Here is a 9311-nt window from a genome sequence, read left to right on the forward strand (position 1 = left end):
CTCTTGGGGTATATTAATTTGACACTCATGGCAGTAAAATGATAATGGAGCTGTATTATCAACTCCTATTAGAGGCCAGTACAGTAGCCGATGTCCCTTCATGACTTTCAATTCTGAGTGGAGGAAAAGCAAACATCGAAAAAGTGCTTCAGCCAAATTCCATATGTAATGCCATTGGGAAAGTATTGACTAAAATAATTTCAGTCAGGGAAATATAGTTGTGGTATTTTTACAGGATTTTCCTAAATGAAGAAGCCTTCAGTTGTGTAAATTTCAATTGCCCCAAAATGTATTTGCTACATTTTGCTGTTGTTTGAAGTATTACCTCTTAACCTTCTTTGTTATTTTTTTTCATTTTGTCTTATATAGTCCAGTTTTCCAAGATAAACTCAAGTCTTTTTTTCAAATGTCACCTTTTTACCAATAATTTTTCATTAAATTATAAAAACTGCTAACTTCTGTCAGTGTGGTAATTTTTATTTTGGCCTATGGGTTTTAGAAAATCTTACATATGTGCCTTTTATATTTAAAAAATCTTATTCATTAAACAAAACGTGGGGGGAGAAGGAAAGAGGAGGAGGAGAAGAAATTGAATGTTTAGAAGCACAAATTCATGACTCATGTCAATACCAGGGATCAAAGATAACTCCAGGGATTGGACTCTACCCAGAAGTCAGGAGTTCATTAGGCTGATAAAACAAAACCTCAGGATCATCATTTAAAAAATCATCAGGGAAATGGATCCTATCTACAGTCACAAAATTCAGGAGGCTTAAATCAGGCATCACTTAAATATACATCTTTACAATATTGATTCTATTTGGAGTGGCTGTATTAATCTACAAAGGCAAATTCATCAAGAGGGCATAAAAATCCTAAATGTTTATACACCTAATAACATAGCTTCAAAATGCATTAAGAAAATACTGATAGAACTGCAAGGAGAAATGGACAAATCCACAAATTATAGTTTATGACTACAGCAGAACAAGTACACAGAAAATCAATAAGGACATAGGAGATTTGAACAAAACTATCAACCACCTAGATATAAATTCACAATTATCACTCTACCCTACAACAGCGGAATATACATCCTTTTCAAACGCAAATGGAACATTTACCAAGATACACATTCTGGGCCATTAAACAAGTCTTAATAGATGTAAGAGGATTCAAGTCAAAGTGTTTTCTGACCACAATAGAGTGAAATTAGATATCAATAACAAACATCTCTAGAAAATCCAATTGTTGGAAACTAAACACTTCTAATACATGAGTCAAAGAAGAACTTAGAAAATTAGAAAGCATTTTGAACTGAATGAAAAGAAAACATAATTTGTGGGATGGTGCTAAAGCAGAACCTTTGGGAAATTCTATAGCACTAAATGCCTATATTAGAAAAGAAGGTTCTCAAATCAATGACCTCACCTTCCACCTTAAGAAATTCTAAAAAAGAGGAAATGAAATCCAAAGTAAGTAGAAGAAAGGACATAACAAAGGTCAGAGATGAAATCAGTGAACTAGGGAAGAGAAAATCATTGAAACCAAAATGCTAGATCTTTGAGAAGATAAATTGATAAACCTCTAGTGAGACTAATCAGAAAAAAAAGAACAGGCAAATTACCAATACTAAAAATGAGAGAAATGACATTGCTACAGATTCTACAAATATTAAAAAGATAAGGGAATGTTATGAACAACCTTATGCTAGTAAATTTAACCATAAGGATGAAATGGATAAATTCTCTCAGAGACACAAACTACCAGAGCACATTCAAGAAGAAATAGATAAACTGAAATGCTCTTTATTATTAAATAAATCTGCAGTAAAAACTTTTTTATAAAGAAAACTCCAGGCCCAAATCACTTCACTGGTAGATTCTAATAAACATGTACATAACAGTATCCTACACCACCTTCCAACAAGCTAAACAGGAGAGAATAGTTCTCATCTCATTCTAGGAGACCAGCATTACGCTGATACCAAAACTGGACAAAGATCTGATAAAATTATAGACCAATATTATTCATAAAAGTAGATGTAAAAGCTCTTAAAACTTTAGCAAATTGAATCCCAACAATGTATCAAAAGGATAATACATCCCGATGCTTTAGCTCAGGTTGCTGTAACAAAAAAACTATGGATTGGGTGGCTTAAACAACAAATTTATTTCTCACGGTCTAGAAGCTGGGAAGTTCAAGATCAAGCTTCCAGCAGATTGCATGTCTGGTAAGGGCCTGCTTCCAGGCTAAGTAGATAGCCACCTTCTTGCTATGTTCTCTCACGGCCTTTTATAGGTGTGTACTCGTGGAGAGAGAAATCTCTTTCTTCCTCTTACAAGGGCACTAATCCCATCATGAAGGTCCCACCCCCACAGTCTAATTGAATCCTAATAACTTCCCAAAGGCCCCACCTCCAAATACCATCATATTGGAGGCTAGGGCTTCAATGTATGAATTTGGGGGAGAACAAGAACATCCACTTCATAACAATAGCCAAGTGAGATTTATCCCAGAAATACAAAAAGATTGATTTAACATTCAAAAACAATCAATGTAACTCACCATATCTCGATAGATACATAAAAAGCATTTGACAAAATTCAATATCCATTCCTGATATTAAGGCTCAGAAACTTAGAGAACTTCTTGAACCCAATAAAGGACATCTAAAAAACCTACAGCTAACATTTTATTTAATGGTGACAGACACAATGCTTTCTCCCTAAGATCAGGAATAAGACAAGAATGTCCGCACTCACTACTCTTCAACATTGCACTGGAATTTCTAGCCAGCGCAATAGGCAAGAGAAAGAAATAAAGGCATCCTGATTAGAAAGAAAGAAATATAACTCTCTTTATTCTCAGGTGACATGATTTTCTATGTAGAAAATAAGATGGAATCTACAAAAAAGAAGCTACCAGAACTAACGAGTCCAGCGAGGCTGCAGAATAAAATGTCAATTTACAAAAATCTGTTGTATTTTATATACTGGCAAGTAGCAATCAGAAATTGAAATTTTAAAAATAATAGCATTTATATTAGCACCAAGAAATGTGAAATCCTTAGGTATAAACCTGCCAAAGGTGTGAAAGACCTGTACAATGACATCTACAAAACATTGCTGAGAGAAATGGAAGACCTAAATAAGTGAAATATATATCATGTTCATGGATTAGAATAGCGGTGCCCAACATTTTTGGCACCAGGGATGGGTGCTCCTATGAGAATCTAATGTCTGACGATCTGAGATGGAGCTGAAGTGGTGATGCTAGCGCTAGGGAGTGGCTTCAAATACAGATGAAGCTTCCCTTGCTCATCACTCATTTCCTGCTGTGTAGCCTAGTTCCTAACAGTCCATGGACCGGTACTGGTACGTGGCCCAGGGGTTGGGGACCCATGGATTAGAAGACTCAATATTATTAAGAAGTCAATTATCCCCAGATTGGTCTATAGATTCAATGCAACTCTAATCAAAATCACACCAGGGTGTTTTTATTTTGGGGGGACGGGGTGGAAGGGATTGACAAACCGATTTTAAAATTCATATGAAAGTGCAAAGGACCTAGGGTAGGCAAAACCACTTAGAATGAGAAGAATGGAGTTAGAGAACTGGTACTACCCAATTTCAAGACTTATAAAGCTACAGATTGTAATCAAAACTCTGGTATTGGTGTAAATAATGGCATGTAGATGTAGACAATGGAACAAAATGAACTCAGAAGCAGACTCACACATATGTAGGCAACTGATCTTCAACAAAGGTACACATAGATTTAGTGAAAAAGGGATTGTCTTCAACAATCCTCTTCTCAAAAAATGTAGAACAATTGGATACCCATATGTAATAAAACAACCTCAATCCATACCTCATACTATATATAAAATTAATTAAAAACGGACCAAAGGCCTAAATTTAAAATCTAAAACTATAAAAGTTCTAGACAAAAACAAAGAAGAAAATCTTTAGGGCCTCAGTTAGGCAAAGATTTCTTAGATATGACACCAAAGCACTTTCCATAAAACATACTGGTAAATGAGACCATCAAAATTAAAAACTATTTTTTGAAAGACACTGTTAATAGAAAAGAGACGTCACAGAATGGGAGAAAAGATTTGCAAATCACATATCTGATAAGAGATTGGTATCCTAAATACGTCAGGACTCAAAATAACCAGAAAATAGTTTAATAAAAAATGAGCAATCTCACTTTGGTGAAGACATACACATAGCAAATACATGAAAAGATCCTCAAAACCATTAGTCATTAGGGCAATGCAAATTAGACCACAATGAGACCCCACTACACACCTATTAGAATGGCTAAAATTGAAAAGGCCATACCAAGTGATGCTGAAGACGTATAGAACTGGAACTCCATACACAAGTGGGAATGTAAAATGGCACAACCACTTTGGAAAACAGGAAGCTTCTTACAAAGTTAAACATACACTTACCATGGGATCCAGCCATTCTGCTTATAAATATTTACTTGAGATAAATGAAAGCAAATGTTCATATAAAGACTAGTACACAAATGTTCATAGTAGCTTTATCTGTGATAGCCGAAACTGGAAACAACCTAAATGTCCATCAGCATTTGAATGGATAAACAAGTTATGGTATTTACATACAGTGGAATATCTCTTAGTAATAAAAAGGAATAAACTATGAACAGCAAAATAGATGAATCTCAAAATAATTACGCTGAGTGAAAGGAGCCAGACAAAACAGAATACATAGTGTATAATTCCATGTATATAAAAATCTGGAAAATGAAAACCAATCTAGAGTGACAGATCAGTGATTGCCTAGAAGTTAGAAACATGGAAGAACAGAAATGAGGGACAATAAAGGGGCAGGAGGAAACTTGAGAGTAATGGATATATTCATTATTGTGATGATGGTGATGGTTTCAAGCATGTGTACATATGTCAAAACTAATCAAATTATACTTTTTATATATATCAGTTTATTGTATGTCTATGGTACATCAATAAAGCTATTAAAATAAAACCTTAAAAGAACTTTTTCGGTTGTGTCTTTGTGTCCCTAAGAATTTTGTTTCATCAGCCCGAAAGCAGGAAGTTTTATGCAGCCTCTGATGGGTAATGCTTGGACTTTAGCCAGGCTTTAGAGATGCAAGATTGCACAAGCACCATTCTTACAGCCTGTGGAAGTTCTCATAGAGTCTTCTGAATCTAAAACTGCAACTCTTCTCTACTAAACACCTGCTTCCTTCATATTTTCCTGCTATCATGGTCTCTACCTGGCATAATTTATTCAGAGTCAATTTGAAATTACCATGGCCACATTGGAGAATTTTTAACATGAACAAAATTGTTAATTTAAGAGATACCTTAGAACAAAAATGAAAGAAACCCTCATGAGATTGCTTTTGTCTAAAAGAGAGGTCCTATTTTTTAACATACAAGACTATGTTAGCTTCATTTCTATATTTCAAGAATTAATGAATGATAGCTTTAAAATTATTTGGATTAGTAAAATTGTCAGTGGCCCAAGTTATTGTCTAAACCAGCTGTAAAATCAATATATATCCATCCATCTCTCTCTCTCTCTCTCTCTCTCTCTCTCTCTCTCTCTCTCTCTCTAAATATATATAGAGAGGTATAGATTGTCATACACACACTTGTATTTGTCAGAATGAAGTTTCTATATCCATACATTCCTCCCTCTCCAAAAAGGAACATAAATAGCCTTTGACAATGATAAGTTCATATTTGTCTGAAGCCAGCTCCCTGTTTTTTGTTCATTTGTCTGTCTGTTCCTCTCCCTCTTTTTTACCCTGTTGGGAAACTTTAAAGGTTAACTGATCAAAAAACATTCAGTTGTTATAAGTACACTCTAGGAATATCTAGTCCAGGTAAACTTTCAAAAATATTTAAAAGAAGAAAAGAAAATATTAAGTTATGTTTCTTTTTGTGGAAACTGAAACATGTATTTATATAATAGCCTTTGTTTTTCTAGTTACGAGAAAAGAACTTAATTCCAAGATAAAGAAGAACTTTTAATATGACTGGGAGTCTTTAAAAATTAGTTTACCATTTAAAAATAATGTCAGCACAATATTTTAGTTTGTACAAAACCAGGGTTAAACTTTCTTAATTACCCACACTGGTTTTATGAGTTAAGTAAGTCACCATTGTTGCCATAACTTCATATATGTGTGTATGTGTGCGTGTGTGTGTGTGTGCGTGTGTGTGTGTGTATGAACAACTAAATGGAATGATAACATGTATTTTTAAAGAGTTTAATATGAAATTCTTAAATTGCTACAAATCACAAAGATTTAACATATTCACTAAAATTGAAATTTCTGGATCCTAACTAACATTTAGATCTTAAGCAAATGATTAAGTTAATAAATAATCTTTGGATGACTGGAGTTTCTAAGTAAAAAAAGATACAAAACACTGGTCACTAAAAGTAATTTTTTATTCTTATTTCCTAGAATGGCACTGTTCTTATCCATAAATTCAGGAAAAGTGCAGAGAACTAATGGAATTCTAAAACCAAAATTATCAAAGTTCTCAGAAACCTCTTGAACATCCGTGGCCCAGAGTTTTGCCATTTTCCTTGATGGTAATGAGATCTGTCCACTCTAGAATCCACAAGTTGTCTCCTTCTAAGTTAATAATGGGTTGCCCCACACATTTGGAAAGCACTTCCAATCCTAGACTCTACCCTATTACAAGCTAATATAACTAATTACCGCAGGGAACTCATACAATATCTCAAGCTTTATTACCAGCAGGTAAGTACAAGCTGCACTTTAAAAACACCCACCTAAGCTGCCTCTGCATAATCTCAAACCTGAAGGTTTGGTTTTCTGAAAAGGCATCAGAAAAACTGCCCTTGAACCTCCAAGGAAAAGACATCAGGTACTGGTAGCAACTGACACAGCAATACAACCCCAAGGTATTGATACTCAAGTTCATGTTTCCCAACTTAAAAGAAATACATCACTTTATCCTGACTAACGGACAGCCATTCCACTGGGACACAAAACAGGAAAACTTAGGACCCCTCCAGAAACTGCTGACTGCAGAAGTGGGCAGCTTCTGCCCAAGATTAATTTTCTGATTCTTCAGCAGCCTTTTCTTTCTCTTTACCACTCATCTCACCTATTATTATTCTTTACACTCTCCAGTAAACAACTAAAAGGCATCCTGTGTCTTTTGACCCTCTATGACCTTCTCCCACTTAAGGAAAAAAGCAAAACATTCTGATAGGTTTTTCTCAGATCATAGCCACTGCTCTGAATTTAACTGTTTGCTGACAAAAATTTAATCATTTTTCCTTTAAACACTTTAAAAGGTACATTTCCTTTCATAGACCCCTTCTGGTTCTTAAGCTTCCCTCACATTAATCCCAAATATTGGTCATATAAAAGTTGACCTCACATCAACAAAATGCTTCTACTGAAGTCATTACAATCCTATCAGCAAAACTCTGCCCATAAAGAATGGAACTAGTACTGGGGCTATGCCTGGCTACAATCATTTTTTCTCTTCATAGACGCTCCTCTGGGAACTGTTTAACTCCAGCCATGATATCTGCCCATTTCAAGGGACACATAATTAGCTCATGCAAATTGACATACACCCAATAGGGTCTGTGCCCCATTAAGATACTATTTCTTACGTGGACATCAGTCTTATAACCACCTGCCACACACTGATTTTTCCTGTATATTTGAGGTAATTGTTAGAGACTTTCAGATATTTAAAACTACCACCCCTCCCGTGTAACATGTTTTCCTGAAAAGAAGAGGCAAGCACAGGTGAATTTGGTTAACTGCCAGGAAAGATAACTGACCATGTGACTCTGTGAGTCACAGTTTCCACAATGGTGAAACAAATCATCCAAAATCTGTTTCTGACACCTGGAGATCGCGTCCCACTCTTTGTCCCACCAAGAAAGTGTCCTTCAGATTCTTTTTTTGTTTTTTTTCTTTTTTGCTGATGGTTTGAGCTATTTGCCAAATTTATCCCAGTTGAATGTGTGGCTTTGGGAGTCTCCTCACTTTGTAGACTTGTGCTTTCCCATCTGTAGATGGAGACATGGGAGAGTAGCTGTCTTAATTATCTCCCAGGGTGAATGGGAAATAATTGAAGTCACGAGTGCCAGTTAGTTTAAGTTACTAACCTTAACCTTTGAGCTGAGATTGCTCCAACCATTTCCTGCCTGCCTAGAGCCTTGTGCCTTTGCATATTGGTTTCTGGTTCATCCTCCTTAGTGAACTAAAGAGAATTAGAATGCCATGATGACTGTGATTTGAGTATACTAAGGAGTTTTAGGATAGTGCAGATGGCTAGGAATGGGACACTAGATTGACAAATATAAATAATGACAAATATGTGGTGACAGAAAGAAATCTAACTATGGGAGGTGAGCGCACAGTGTAAATATATATATATATATGCCATACCGTTAAAATGTACAGCTGAAAATTATTGGATTTCATTAACCAATGTCACCATAAAAATAAATAAATAAATAATAAAAATAAAAAACAAATATAAATAATGAGGAATACTGACCTTGGATTCAATACATTCATTAAAATGCACAAATCTCAGGCATACCACTGATATTGGATATTTGACAGGACATACACCTATGCGACTCAAAGCTCCATCGGGGTACAGAACAGCTTCATCACCCCAGAAAATTCCCTTAACTCCCCTTCACAGTTAACCCCTGGCTCCCATTTCCCAGGGGCAATCACCATTCTGCTTACCTCTCTCCCTTGATTTTTAAAAATATTTTCAATTTGTGGGTTATTTAGAGAAAGTGTGGATGGTGAGGTGGCAGGATCAGGACTGCACCGAGGCTCTCAATGGAGAATGTGAAGCTGAGAGCTGCTTAGAATCATTTATTCTGTATGATATTTAAATCAAATCAAACCAAGCCTTTCCTCTCCCCCCACCAAAAATGTTTTTGCAAGAGTTGGCCTCCAGCCATCAGTCTCTTCCACTAGCAAAAGAGAGGATTTGTTTAACTGCTTTGTTCTTTTCTTTGTTTGTTTGACTAGACTCTCGACCCAATCTCCCTGTCAAGCATTTTAACAATTATCTTGTTTAGGAAAGAAACTTTAGCTATCTGCCCAAACTCCAAAGCTTAGGTTCACTGGACTCTAAGCTTCGGCCCTACCTCCACACCCTGGTGGCTTTGCAGAATTCTTCCAGCTGCCAACGGAGGAGAGTGACAACATTGGGGCTTACCGGTCCCACCCCCCACCCCTAGCCGTGGTGTCCCCTCCCGCACCCACGCCCACGCCCC

Source organism: Pteropus alecto, unplaced genomic scaffold, assembly GCF_000325575.1.
Source record: "Pteropus alecto unplaced genomic scaffold, ASM32557v1 scaffold392, whole genome shotgun sequence".
Classification (NCBI taxonomy): Eukaryota; Metazoa; Chordata; class Mammalia; order Chiroptera; family Pteropodidae; genus Pteropus; species Pteropus alecto.